Source organism: Juglans regia, chromosome 4 (assembly GCF_001411555.2).
Source record: "Juglans regia cultivar Chandler chromosome 4, Walnut 2.0, whole genome shotgun sequence".
Lineage (NCBI taxonomy): Eukaryota > Viridiplantae > Streptophyta > Magnoliopsida > Fagales > Juglandaceae > Juglans > Juglans regia.
The window spans coordinates 17,266,144-17,281,478 of NC_049904.1; the positions used below are offsets into that span (position 1 = coordinate 17,266,144).

General features: G+C 36.4%; 1 long non-coding RNA gene across 2 annotated transcripts; it reads left to right on the top strand.

The window, feature by feature from the left end:
* The first annotated feature begins 12,343 nt into the window (after positions 1–12,343).
* On the top strand, positions 12,344–14,612 carry LOC108981549. Of its 2 annotated transcripts, none has more exons than XR_001994570.2 (5): positions 12,344–12,481; positions 12,581–12,687; positions 12,785–12,886; positions 13,357–13,413; positions 14,297–14,612. It is a non-coding gene; the product is annotated as an uncharacterized LOC108981549 (long non-coding RNA). The 2 variants fall into 2 exon arrangements; XR_001994571.2 differs by having other exon boundaries at positions 12,618–12,687.
* The last annotated feature ends 723 nt before the right edge of the window (positions 14,613–15,335 follow it).

Genomic DNA, 15,335 nt, shown 5'->3' on the forward strand with positions numbered 1-15,335 from the left:
CCCTTTGTGGGATGTATAAGATATTGTACTGAGTTTATATAGTATTTTTTTTTTTAAAAAAAATTATACTATGTGCAACGTATTATTTTATTGAAAGTGTATTTTGAACATTTTATTTATGATTAAAGAAAATCACTTAAGTATTTATTTTATTTTATTTATTTTATTATGTTATTAAGTAAAGGTTTATTTTAAGAGTAAACAATATTAGTGTTTTTAGATAATGGTGGTATTATAGGAATTTTTAGAATTCTAGGTTTTGAGGATTTAAATAGGTTCTTAGGTTCAAATACGAAATACGTGATTGATTGAAAATTTACAGGAATTACTTGATTATTTTATAGGTGACGATTAATTATTGTTCGACGTTTTGAGGAATTTCGAAAAAAAAGCTAAGAAGTTCAGGTAAGCGGGGTTCCTATGCTAGAATTTGCATTAAATAAAATGAACTGAGGTCCGTTTTGAAAAATATGCATGTTTTGTTATGAAAAGAAATTTGAACTACCTCAGTTATTTGTTCTGCATTACTTATGAGATTCTGTTTAAGAATAACGTATTTTCTATCATGACTGATGTAAATATGAGCTTATTTTTTTATATTTTGTTTATGAACTTTGAAAATGAGAGCGAATATGAAATTTGTGCATAAATTATGTTGTGATATGATTTTGTTCTGTTCTGAAGATTTTTGTTCAGTACACTGTTTGGAAAAGACGTGATTTCTGAAAACCTTTGGCATGACTCTCTGATTCTGAATTTGATTTTATTTCTGTTCTATTCAGTTATGGCCCTGCCACGGGTGATAATAGTGGATACGGCCCAACCACGGGTTATAATAGTGGATACAGCCCAACCACGGGTTATAATAGTGGATACGGCCCAACCACGGGTTATAATAGTGGATACGGCCCTGCCACGGGTTATAGTAGTGGTCTCTGTTTTGAGTGCATACCTTGGTGACAGAGTGTTTTATGTTCTGCTTGGTTATCCGCAGATGCACAACCCTACCACGGGGATTATACATGGCCTCTGTTCTGATATGATGTTCTGATGATGATAATGATCTTTTATGTTATGCCAAAGAATATTTTGAATGAAATTATTTCTAAATCTTCGCTCTGATATTTTAATAACTGCTTCCGCACTCTGAAAATGAAAATGTTTTGTTTTGCATTCTGATTTCTGTAAATGCTCATGTTTATACACTGGTATATGTTCTCTGCTTACTGAGTTGTTGATAACTCACCCCCCTTATCTCCATAATATTTCAGATGACATTGATGGTTCAGCTGAGGTTCAGTATTAGAGTTTATGGAGAAGATTAACAGTGAATGGTTGTTGGGTATTTCGTGGTATTAATGTTGATGTTGGAAGTTATTTATATTTCTTAAGTTTGCTTCAGTGGATTTAGACTGTTTATGGAGACTTATGTTAATATTTCATTATTTCTAGTTTGTTATTTGAGACATGAAGAAGAGTTGATTTTTATTTGAGTTGCTGGATTGAAAATTGGATAGATGAGTTTATATGGTACTAATTTGCCCATAACAATGAAAAAGAAAGCTCACTAGAAAATTATAAAGGAATCGGAGAGGAAAAGAAACCTTCAATAAAATTGTTTGGGCATTCGGTATTGATTCAAACTGCCGTATGGGAGACTTTGCGTAGGAGAGCTGCGCAGGGATGCCATGTCAGCATGTATTAAAAAAAGAAAAAACTAAATAAAAGATAGAAAAAGCTTACAAACGGAAATTGCAATAAAGATGAAAAAGAAACAAAGAGGAGGGAAACTTCGAAACTGCAGTTCTCCATTGCTATAATCTATCTCCTGCGCACAGTGTCTAGCATTGTAACACCCCGTATTTTAGTGTAATTTTTACTGAAGGATTTTTATTATTTATTCAAAAATTTATCTTCTTATTTTAAAATTGGTTGGATTTTTAGTGAGTTTATTTCTATGATTTTAATTTGTTAATTTGGTGAAAATTATTTTATTGTGTGCTTTCTTGATATTTATTTATTGTTATGCATTTAAATTGCTTATAATATTTAAATTAATCACTGGGTGATTTAATTATTTCAATTTGACTTTACCATTACGTTTAAATTATTTTATTTAATTTGTGGTTTTAAAATCGTTTCCGTTGGATCATTTTCGTAACCCAAGTTATGAGGTTTGGACCTCATTTTTTTCCCCTCTTTTTCTTTCCTCTCCTTTTCTTTTTCTCTTTTTTCTTTTCTCCTTATTTTCCTTCGGTTTCTTCTCTCCCGCGCGATCTCTCTCTCTCCTCTCCTCCGCCCGTTTCCTTCTCTCCCTCCCAGCACCGTCGTCCGCCGGCGGTGGGCGACACCGCCCAGCCCCTCCGCTTCCCCTGCCGCCGACGAAGCTACCCCTCCATTTTTAGCCTCCCTTGTGCCGCCGTTAGCCACCACGAGACCCACGAAGCCGCGGCACTCTTTCCGCCGCTGCGCCGCCGTCGTTCCACCACCGGCCACCATCTTCCTACCACTTCATCCCCGACCTCTTGGCAATCCTTTGGACCTAACCCCGGCTCCGATCCGTCACCGGTGAAGCCCCACCAAGTCCATTTCCGATTTGTACACTTTTGGCCTTAAACCACCATGTGCGCCGTCTTCCACGGCAAACCACCACCACCATTGGCTTCACCGACCTCTTTAGGCCCTACCCTATCATTTTGGGGTCTTCGTTTGTCTCCGTTGAAAAGTGGGTATTTGTGACCCACGGCCACAGTGTATTTTACACTGTGGTGTTGCTCAGACGTCGTCTTTTTCAGTTTCGTGATCCTTCGGAAATCATTATATAGCAATGTAAGTATTTCTCCAAAGAACTTTCATAATTTAAATGTATTTTTGCACTAACATATCACACTGTATTTGTTTGACATGCCGGACTGAGTCCGAGGAGTTCGGGGGTCGGATGGATTTATGATTGGAGATGTTTGGGTTGGTTTGATTGGATTGGGTGATGGAGTTGTTAGTATGATTGGTTTAGACTATGAGATTTGTTGGCTGTTCGGGTTTAAATATTGGTGTTTTGTGTATGACGTGGGTTGTGGTGGATATTGGTGATTTTATGAAGTAATGATATACTTTGGGATTATGAGGATTTTTTTAAGTTTTGAGAAATTAAGATAGATTATTTTAGAAGCTTAGGCTTAAATATAGAAATCCGTAATTGGTTGAAAACTTACGGAAATTGTGTGATTATTTTTTTTATAGGTGACGATTATTAGTCGACTCAACATTTTTTGAAGAAATTTCTGAAAAGCTAAGAAGTCCAGGTAAGCGGGGTTCATATACTAGTTTTGCATAAAAGAAATAAAATGAGGTTGACTTTGAGAATAAACGTGTTTGTTTTTTAAAAGAAATGATCTGAAAACAACCTCAGATGTTCTTTTTTTCTGCATATGCATAAATTCAATATATGAGAAAGTATTTTCTGTCATGACTGGTGTAGATATGAGCTAGTTTTGTGCACTTTGTTTCTGAACTATGTAAAAGAGCGAATAAGGAATTCTAAAAGTTTTGTTATGAACAAATGAGACTATTTTGTTTATGTTTATCTCGAACATGTGAAATGATCTGAAGCCTTTCAGTATTTTGTTTTGATATGATGTGTCATCTGAGAATCTTGGCATGATGTTCTGATTCTGTACATGATTGTAACCGGATTTTCGATGAAATCCGTTCTGTTTCTGTTAAGGCCCAGCCACGGGTATAATGGTGGTTTATAACCCTACCACGGGGGTGAAACATGGAAAATGGCCCAGCCACGGGTATAATGGTGGTTTATAACCCTACCACGGAGGTGAAACATGGAATATGGCTCAGCCACGGGTATAATGGTGGTTTATAACCCTACCACGGGGGTTAAACATGGTATAGTCCCGATGTGATATTAAATGAAGATAAGATTATAATGTTTCAGTTTAGAAATGTCAACGGATTCTATTTTTGGAATAAGTTCATTTTTCTGAAAATTTCGCTCTAATGTTTTTTGTACAAGTTTTGTTTCTACATTCTGAAAGTAAATGTTCTGTTCGGCTTATCAAATGTTATAAATGCTCATGTTTACATGCTAGTATATGCTCTCTGCTTACTAAGTTGTTGATAACTCACCCGTTAATCTTCATAATATTCCAGATGACATCGATGGCTCAGCTGAAGATCAGTATTAGAGTCTATGGAGAAGATTAGCATTGATTTGTTGTTGGGTATCACATGATATTAGTGTTGGTGTTGGAGGTTAATTATCTTTCTTAAATTTGCTTCAATGGATTTAGACGGTTTATGGATACTTATGTTAATGTTATATTATTTCTAGTTGTTATTTGAGACATGAAGAAAAGTTGATTTTATTTGGGTTGTTGAATTTTGGATAGATGAGTTTATTTGATTTATTTAATTGAAGTATATACGTTCGATTTGAGGTTTGAGAAAATGGATAAATTCTTGAATTTGGAAGTACTCTAACCTTGTTAGAGTTAATTATCAGGTTTTATGAGTTAACTCTCCGGACCCTCGGGGTCGGGGCGTTACAGATGGTATCAGAGACAGGTTAGAGATTCTGCATACTATAAACCTTGGAGGTTTAGATATCTGTGGGTTTAAGAAGAAACTTCAGATTTGAGGTGTAGAATTTTAAAAAATAAGAGATGATTATGTGGATATTTGAGGTTTAGATTTTACAGACTTTATGATTGAGTTTCGTGATTTTGAGGTTTAGGGATTTTAGATCCGACAAGGTTACTTGGTGGACTATAGGAGATAATCTTTATAAGATTAATTTAAGGTTTAGATTTTTGAGTTTAGATTTCTAAAGACGAAAGAGAGTTTAGAGCGATGTCGGGTTTGCAATATTAGATGGTAGGAATGACTATATGTGCTGATTAATGATATGACTAAGAATGGGTAAAACCATATGTGCAGTACCAGAAAAGTTTAAAGGTTTAATTGGAAATTATTATTTTTATTTAACTTGAATTTATTTGGTTTTGTTTGATTTTATTTTATTTGAATTGAAATTATGTTATTTTATTTATTAAGTTTATTTTATTTTGTTCGTTTCGTTCGAAATTGAAAAGCGGGTTAAAGATTAAGTTATGGCAGGAATATGGTACGACTGAGAACGCTATTGTTATATTTAGCAGAGTAAGCTTGAACTTTTATCAAATTGGTGTGCATTTATAATATCAAGGTTTGAAAGGAACGGCATAGTCTGGGTAATCTATTTGGGGAGTAAGATATTGAGATTTTCGATTTCATGGATGTATGACACGAGGGTTTAGAATAGAAGATTGTAAGTTCAACAAACTTTAAAGATAGACTTACGGAAATTTCACCAAAAGTTTAAGGTTTTGCAGATTTTCGGAAATGATTGTTATCGTTTAATGTTTAGATTTTGAAAGCTTTGGGAGTCAATTGTTTTATTATTGGATATAAGTTCATCGATCTTACAGATTTCGGAAATTGATTCTTATATAATTTAAGATCTTAGAATTGCAATTTGAATGACTGATTTATAATGAGATTGAAATTTTTTTAATTCTGCAAGCTTGGAGTGTTAGTTTGATTTATTTTGGAGACTGTTTAATCTGTGACCATTAATGGGGTTGATCGAAGTTGAGTTATTAATATAGGAAATTTTAAGGGAATTATTTCTTTGAGGATTGAAGGTATTGGTCCAGTTTGGATAATAATTGTTATTAATTCGAGGTTTTAGTGGTAGGTTTTGGGATTAGATCCATAGCAGATTTAAGGATAATAGTTGGCGCAGATCTAGGAATTAATTCTTGGTGAGTTTGAGGAAAGTGTGTAATAGTTCATGGTTTTGGAGATAAAGAATTTTCTACCAAATGTGGTGAGAGTTTTTTTGGTTAGTAGGCGTTGAGCTACCTCGTACTCAATGGTATTATGTTGTGTTATATTTAAGGATTCAAACCTTATGCTGATCTTAAGGAATTAGAGATTAAACTTTTGGTGGTGCGGCATTAGGATATAATTCTTGTTGATTTTGAGATAATAGGTCTGGATGATGGAAATGTTTATTGATGGTTAACTTTGGAAGTGGCTAATAGGTTACCAACTTGTAGAATTCAATTAAGGTTTGTGAGTTTTAACATAGGAGTATGAAAATAGTAATAATCATTGGGATTCCTTGGATGTTGTGTAAAGGCTCTTGTGGAAAGATGAGATTTTGGATAGTATTGCCACCCTAAGAATACTGGTTGTGATGTGCCACTGGGAGACTAATACGAGTATGATGGAATTGCCTATGAAAATAGACTTGAGAGAACATTACTCATGCTTGTTGGGAGTTCTTGTTGGTATGGTCTTTTCGAGCGTGTTTTGAGTTGTATCTGGCATCCTGCTTTAGCGTGATGTTTGACCTTACAAATTTCGAGGACGAAATTTTTTTTAAGGGGGGAAGGATGTAACACCCCGTATTTTAGTGTAATTTTTACTGAAGGATTTTTATTATTTATTCAAAAATTTATCTTCTTATTTTAAAATTGGTTGGATTTTTAGTGAGTTTATTTCTATGATTTTAATTTGTTAATTTGGTGAAAATTATTTTATTGTGTGCTTTCTTGATATTTATTTATTGTTATGCATTTAAATTGCTTATAATATTTAAATTAATCACTGGGTGATTTAATTATTTCAATTTGACTTTACCATTACGTTTAAATTATTTTATTTAATTTGTGGTTTTAAAATCGTTTCCGTTGGATCATTTTCGTGACCCAAGTTATGAGGTTTGGACCTCATTTTTTTCCCCTCTTTTTCTTTCCTCTCCTTTTCTTTTTTTTTTTTTTTTTTTTCTTTTCTCCTTTTTCTTTCGGTTTCTTCTCTCCCGCGCGATCTCTCTCTCTCCTCTCCTCCGCCCGTTTCCTTCTCTCCCTCCCAGCACCGTCGTCCGCCGGCGGTGGTCGACACCGCCCAGCCCCTCCGCTTCCCCTGCCGCCGACGAAGCTCCCCCTCCATTTTTAGCCTCCCTTGTGCCGCCGTTAGCCACCACGAGACCCACGAAGCCGCGGCACTCTTTCCGCCGCTGCGCCGCCGTCGTTCCACCACCGGCCACCATCTTCCTACCACTTCATCCCCGACCTCTTGGCAATCCTTTGGACCTAACCCCGGCTCCGATCCGTCACCGGTGAAGCCCCACCAAGTCCATTTCCGATTTGTACACTTTTGGCCTTAAACCACCATGTGCGCCGTCTTCCACGGCAAACCACCACCACCATTGGCTTCACCGACCTCTTTAGGCCCTACCCTATCATTTTGGGGTCTTCGTTTGTCTCCGTTGAAAAGTGGGTATTTGTGACCCACGGCCACAGTGTATTTTACACTGTGGTGTTGCTCAGACGTCGTCTTTTTCAGTTTCGTGATCCTTCGGAAATCATTATATAGCAATGTAAGTATTTCTCCAAAGAACTTTCATAATTTAAATGTATTTTTGCACTAACATATCACACTGTATTTGTTTGACATGCCGGACTGAGTCCGAGGAGTTCGGGGGTCGGATGGATTTATGATTGGAGATGTTTGGGTTGGTTTGATTGGATTGGGTGATGGAGTTGTTAGTATGATTGGTTTAGACTATGAGATTTGTTGGCTGTTCGGGTTTAAATATTGGTGTTTTGTGTATGACGTGGGTTGTGGTGGATATTGGTGATTTTATGAAGTAATGATATACTTTGGGATTATGAGGATTTTTTTAAGTTTTGAGAAATTAAGATAGATTATTTTAGAAGCTTAGGCTTAAATATGGAAATCCGTAATTGGTTGAAAACTTACGGAAATTGTGTGATTATTTTTTTATAGGTGACGATTATTAGTCGACTCAACATTTTTTGAAGAAATTTCTGAAAAGCTAAGAAGTCCAGGTAAGCGGGGTTCATATACTAGTTTTGCATAAAAGAAATAAAATGAGGTTGACTTTGAGAATAAACGTGTTTGTTTTTTAAAAGAAATGATCTGAAAACAACCTCAGATGTTCTTTTTTCTGCATATGCATAAATTCAATATATGAGAAAGTATTTTCTGTCATGACTGGTGTAGACATGAGCTAGTTTTGTGCACTTTGTTTCTGAACTATGTAAAAGAGCGAATAAGGAATTCTAAAAGTTTTGTTATGAACAAATGAGAATATTTTGTTTATGTTTATCTCGAACATGTGAAATGATCTGAAGCTTTTCAGTGTTTTGTTTTGATATGATGTGTCATCTGAGAATCTTGGCATGATGTTCTGATTCTGTATATGATTGTAACCGGATTTTCGATGAAATCCGTTCTGTTTCTGTTAAGGCCCAGCCACGGGTATAATGGTGGTTTATAACCCTACCACGGGGGTGAAACATGGAAAATGGCCCAGCCACGGGTATAATGGTGGTTTATAACCCTACCACGGGGTGAAACATGGAAAATGGCCCAGCCACGGGTATAATGGTGGTTTATAACCCTACCACGGGGGTGAAACATGGAATATGGCCCAGCCACGGGTATAATGGTGGTTTATAACCCTACCACGGGGGTTAAACATGGTATTGTCCCGATGTGATATTAAATGAAGATAAGATTATAATGTTTCAGTTTAGAAATGTCAACGGATTCTATTTTTGGAATAAGTTTATTTTTCTGAAAATTTCGCTCTAATGTTTTTGTACAAGTTTTGTTTCTACATTCTGAAAGTAAATGTTCTGTTCGGCTTATCAAATGTTATAAATGCTCATGTTTACATGCTAGTATATGCTCTCTGCTTACTAAGTTGTTGATAACTCACCCGTTAATCTTCATAATATTCCAGATGACATCGATGGCTCAGCTGAAGATCAGTATTAGAGTCTATGGAGAAGATTAGCATTGATTTGTTGTTGGGTATCACATGATATTAGTGTTGGTGTTGGAGGTTAATTATCTTTCTTAAGTTTGCTTCAATGGATTTAGACGGTTTATGGATACTTATGTTAATGTTATATTATTTCTAGTTGTTATTTGAGACATGAAGAAAAGTTGATTTTATTTGGGTTGTTGAATTTTGGATAGATGAGTTTATTTGATTTATTTAATTGAAGTATATACGTTCGATTTGAGGTTTGAGAAAATGGATAAATTCTTGAATTTGGAAGTACTCTAACCTTGTTAGAGTTAATTATCAGGTTTTATGAGTTAACTCTCCGGACCCTCGGGGTCGGGGCGTTACAAGCATTTTCCGATGGCAGCACACTACATACCTGTAACACCCTGTATTTTTTTTTTTTTCACAAAGTGTGAGGATGGGATCCCATTTCTTTCCCTCATTTCTTTCTTTTTCCCTTTTCCCTTTTTTTTTTTCTTTTCCTTCTTTTTTCTTTTCTTTTTCTCCTCTCCTCTCCCATGTGCCGCACGTCTCTCCCTCTCTCTTCTCTCCGTCCATGCGTCGTCTCCCAGCCCGCCACCGTGCTCCGGCAGTGACCGACACCGCCCCTCCCTCTCACCTCCCCTTCGACCGGTGATCACCTCCCTGTAATTTCAGCTCTCCTCGCGCCGCCATTAGCCACCACGCACCACACCAAGCCGCGGCACTCCTTGCGCCGCTGCGCTGCCGTCGCACCACCTCCGGCCACCATCTTCTCACCACATTATCATCGACCTTCTAACAACCTAATGCACCCATCCTTGGCTCCGATCTGTCATCGGTGAAGCCCATCTATCTCCATCTCCGATTTGAGCATTTTGGCCTTAAACCGCCGCCCATGCCGCCACCCACGGCCAACCACCACCACCACTAGCTTCACCGACTTCCCTAAGCCCTACCCTATCAATCTCGGGTCTTCGTTTACGCCCGTTCAAAAGTGGATTTTTGAGATCCACGGCCACAGTACATTTCGCATTGTTTTGTTGCTTCGTTGCTGCTTCTAGCACCTCTGTGATCTTTCAAAAATTATATTATAGCATTGTAAGTATTTTTCCCAAAGAACTTTTGAGATTTAAATATATTTTTGTGCTAATTCATATTTACTGTGAATTTGTTAGTTGTGCCGGACTGAATCCGAGGAGTAAGGGGGTCGGTTGGATTGGATGATGGAATTGTTTGTGTGAGATTGATTTATGCTTTGAAATTTGTTGGCTGTTTTGGGTTTAAATATTGGTGTTTTGAGTTTGATGTTGGTCATGGTGGATATTGGTGATTTTTAAGAAGTGATGATATATTTTGGGATTACGAGGGTTTTAAGTTTTGAGATATTAAAATAGGTTATTTTAGAAGTTTAGGCTTAAATATCGAAATCCATGATTGATTGAAAACTTACGAAAATTGTGTGATTATTTTTATAGGTGACGATTTATAGTCGACTTGACTTTTTTAAGGAAAATTCTGAAAAGCTAAGTTGTCCAGGTAAGTGGGGTTCATATACTAGTTTTGCATTAAAGAAATGAAATGAGGTCGACTTTGAAAATATGCATGTTTGTTTGAAAAGAAATATGAAACGACATCAAATGTTTGTTTTGCATATGCATAAATTCTATATAAGAGAAATTATTTTCTGTCATGACTGGTGTAGACATGAGCTAATTTTGCGCATTCTATTCTGAACTATGCAAAATGAGCGAATATGAAAAATCTAAAAGTTTTTGTTATAAGTAAATGAAGATGTTTTGGACTCTGTTTATTTTGAACATGTGAAATGATCTGAAGCTATTCAGTATTTTGTTTTGATATGATGTGTCATCTGAAAACCTTGGCATGAAGTTCTGATTCTGTATTTGAATGTGATCTGGTTCCGATGATGTTCCGTTCTGTTTCTATTAAGGCCCAGCCACAGGTATAATGATGGTTTATAACCCTACCACGGGGGCGAAACATGGTATACGGTCCAGCCACAGGTATAATGGTGGTTTATAACCCTACCAAGGGGGTGAAACATGGTATACGGCCCAGCCACGGGTATAATGGTGGTTTATAACCCTACCACGGGGGTGAAACATAGAAAACGGCCTAGCCACGGGTATAATGGTGGTTTATAACCCTACCACGGGGGTGAAACATGGTATACGGCCCAGCCACGTGTATAATGGTGGTTTATAACCCTACCACGGGGGTTAAACAAGGTATTTGTCCGGATGTGATGCTATGAGATGATATGAATATAATGTTTCAGTTTGGATATGCCAAAGGACTTTCTTTTTGGGAACAAGTTTGTTTATTTGAAAATTTCGCTCTGATGTTTTGTAACAAGTTTTGTTTATACATTCTGAAAGAAAATATGTTGTTTTGTTTTTGCATTCTGAAAGTAAATGTCTTGTTCTGCATATTATAAATACTCATATTTACATGCTAGTATATGCTATCTGCTTACTGAGTTGTTGATAACTCACCCCTTATCTCCACAATATTTTTCAGATATTTTGATGGTTCAGCTGAGGATCAAGATTTTGAGACTTTGGGTGAGATGATGTATGTATAGTGGCTTGAATCAAATTTTTCTTTATGATATTTGAAATTTGGAGTCTATTTTTATATTGTTGGAATGTGAGTTTAAGTGCTAGGAAGTAACTCTCCGACCCGTGCGTGACCGGGGTGTTACAATACCCTTCTCTACACCTATATCTGATTCTTCAGCACAACCTGAATTTCCCTCTGCAGATTCAGGCAAAGCTCATGCAGGCTCTTGATGGTAGCATCCATATCACTATCACATTCTTGCAATGCTCTCTCAAGAATTTGAAAGGAAAAATCCATTGCTATAACTCGGCATTCCAAGGCAAAAAATGATCTCTAGCATTATACAGAACGACCTTGATGACATGGCCGAGTCAGAGACTACTCAAATTAAACATATTTATGAAAAATCCCTCAGACTTCTCAGCCAAGAAATTCTAAAACTCGTCTTGCAATTTCAAATTAAATGTTTAAACAACCTTGAGGGATTTTCATAATTATCAGACACGAATCATCATAACCATTCCACCGAAAACAAATTCCCACAATCAATTACACAAAAATTAACTAAAAAATTAGTTGGAGAGAGGGAGATGGGTACGTGGAGTTCCATATGAGGAAAGATGGAATATGCGCCCAGAAATCTTAGTATTCTCTCCAACGTGTACGCTGCAGAATTTGTGTGATACTTCCGAATTTTAGTGTATTTTAATTGAATGATTATTTTAATTATTTTAAATGTTGGTTCTCTTATTTTAGGTTAATTTCTAGGATTTTTTGTTGGATTTATTGTAAGAACCGGTTGTTGTGACGCCCAGACCCGCGTACAAAGGCCCAGCCTTTCCTTGGAAGAGTGCGGAAACAGCGCCGTTTTGGGTAAGTTTAGTTTTCTTCCTCAGCCTTCCGATTTCTTTCTCCCTCACTTTCGTTTTCAGTTTTCTTTTTCTGGTTCCCCCTCCCTATCTCTCTCTCACGTTACACATTTTCTTCCCGTTTCCATCTCTGATTTTTTCGTTGGGTCAGTGCTTGAATCTGAAGGTAATGCATAGCAATTCCTCCATTTCGTTCTCCTCCCAATCGGTTTCTCCCTCTTAATCTGTTTCTCTCTCTCCCGCGCCCCTCCATTATTTTCTGCAGTTTGGGTGTTTTCCCTCACGCGTTCCTCTTGTTCCAGTAGTTGCAGAACTACATTTTGGGGTAAAAGCAAAGATTTCAATCTTAGTTGCCAAGAGCTCTTCTTGCGGGTAAATTTCTTGTTTTCTCTTTTTCCCCTTTAAGATTTCAATCTCCTTTACTCTTACTCAAAATGGTTTGAAAATAATTATTTCCTTGTTAGTGCAGTCCGTGGATTGGTGGTTGGCTTTTGGTTCGTCCCTTGCGCTTTGTGTTTATTGTTGTGTAGTGGGTATGAAGTTAACTCTGTTTCTCTTAAGCGTTGAGCCCGTAAGTCTTCACTTCATTGTATTTTTTGTCGTGAGCAATAAGAGTTGATTTTTTGTTGGATTGGTGTTTTAGAAATTTTTAGAAGGGAACTTTCTTTTGACGAGTGCAGTTTAATATTTTGAAGTGTTGGGTTTTGATTTTGGTTGTGGAGTTGTGAACGGAAAGAAATGTGCAATGTGTAGTGTTGTTTTGGTTTAATTGTTGGTGATTGTTTGGGATTATGAGCTGCTGAAATAAGTGTGAGTTATTGATGATTTGAGTTAACATTGGTTTTGATGCTTGTATTAGACAATACTGAGATTGGTATAGAATATTTTGGGTTGAAGTGTGGGTTGTCCAGATTGTTATTTGGTTGTTTGAGTTGGATTAAACTTACTGAATTATGGTCTAGAAATTGAGTCTTAAGTTGTCTAAGACCAATTTTGTGTTGTTGGAATTTAATATTTAATTTATATTTTTTTTATGAATAGGTGACAAGACGGATAGAAACCGTATTCAAGGTATAGATAATACGCTACAGGAGTCAGGTAAGCGGAATTCCTATGATAGATTTACATAAAAAAATAAAGAAAATGAACTGAGGTTGGTTTATAAAATATGCATGATATGTTTTTAAAAGAAAATATGAAAACGACCTCAGTATGTGTGTTTTGTATTCACTCATGAAAATCTAAATGAAAGAGGAAAATAATTTTTCTTGGCATGAATAGTGTGGACATGAGCAACATTTGACACGTATATGAAATGTGCAAAAGAGTGAATATGATATCTGTGAATTTTTGTACGTATAATATAAAATAATTTGGGTTTGTTTATGATCAAATGGAAATGATATGAATATGTTCGACACTTGGTTTGATATGATATGAATGTGAAAAACCTTTGGCATACTTATCTATTTTTATTCTGATTCTGAATATGGTTCTGATATGATGATACTGGTTCACGTGATATGGTTGGTACCAACATGATATGATATGAGTGCAACCACTTTGGAAAAAAGTGGTCTTTTATGTGTTCTTTCCTGTGTGCACACTCGGGGCTCCGAGATTGAAAAATAGGAAGTTTCACAATATGATACTGCCTGGTTTGGCCACCGGGGATAGCACAACCCTACCAGGGGGGTTAAACATGGTATCTAATATGACACGATATGATATGATAAGATGAAGATATTTAGTTATGTTATGCCAAAGTGTTCTTGTATATGAAATGGTTTATGAATAAGAAAAGGTTGAAATGTCGCTCTGATTTTTCTAATAACACGTATTGAGTAATGCACATGAAAATAAAATGTTTTGTTTCTGCATACCAAACTTTCTAAAAAGGGCTCATGTTTACACACTAGTATAGGTTTTCTGCTTACTAAGTTGTTGATAACTCACCCCCTTTATCTTCATTATTTTTCAGATGATATTGATGACCCAACTGGGGGTCAGGAATAGAAATGGGAGCTTAGCTAGATATGGATAGACGGTCGTGTACCTAAGGGTACCATTGTGAGAAGAAGAGTTTGAAGTTCTTCTTGATGTTTAGATTTATTGAGACTTAAAATGTATCAGTTTATTATGTTGAGATTTAATTATACTTTGGTTTAGTAGAATCTATGGTTTTATCAGTTTGGTATGTTATCATCACCGGAAGATTGTGGACCCCTTCATTTATTATTAATGCATTATAGACTATGTGGAGTTTGAAATGGGTTATTTAGAAGATATGAGATTAATTTTGCTTAAGAAGTCTTTGGAGATTTCATTTTTTTTTTTTTTTAGATGTGTTGGGAGACATATTTATAAGTGACAGGTAGTAATTCTCCAAACCACCCCGGTTTGGGGCGTTACATTTATTTTATGATTTTTAAGTTGTGAAATTTATTATGACGTGCATTTAAATTGCTTTTTACTTTAAATTAGCTCAATGTTCGACTTTAAAATTATTATATTGTTGGATTTTTATTATTATTTTATTTTAACTTGTCTTTGCGTTTAAATTATTTTATTCAGCATACTTTTTTGAAATTCTTTTCGTTGGATCAATTTTGTTATCCAAGTTGTGAAGATTGTACCTAATTTCTTTCCCTCACTTTTTCTTTTTTCTTTTTTCCTTTCTCCTCTTTTTCTTTTCCTTCTCTTTTCTTTTTCTCATTCTTTTCCTCTGCTTCTCTCCTCCCGTGCCACACCCCCTCGCCTCTCCCTCGTCCGTTTTCATCGTCTGCCCACAGCACCGTTGTGTGCCTTTCGTGAGCGACACCACCCCTCTCATTTTCTTCCCATTCGGCCATTGACCTTCCCCTTTCATTTTCAGCTCCTCCCTTGCCACCGTTAGCCTCCACGCACGACATCAAGCCAAGCTGTTTTTCTTGCTCTAGCACCGTCGTGCCGCTTCCATTGGCCACCATCTTTTCTCCACAGCACTGACGGCCTCCCAGTTACCTAACCCACCCATCTCC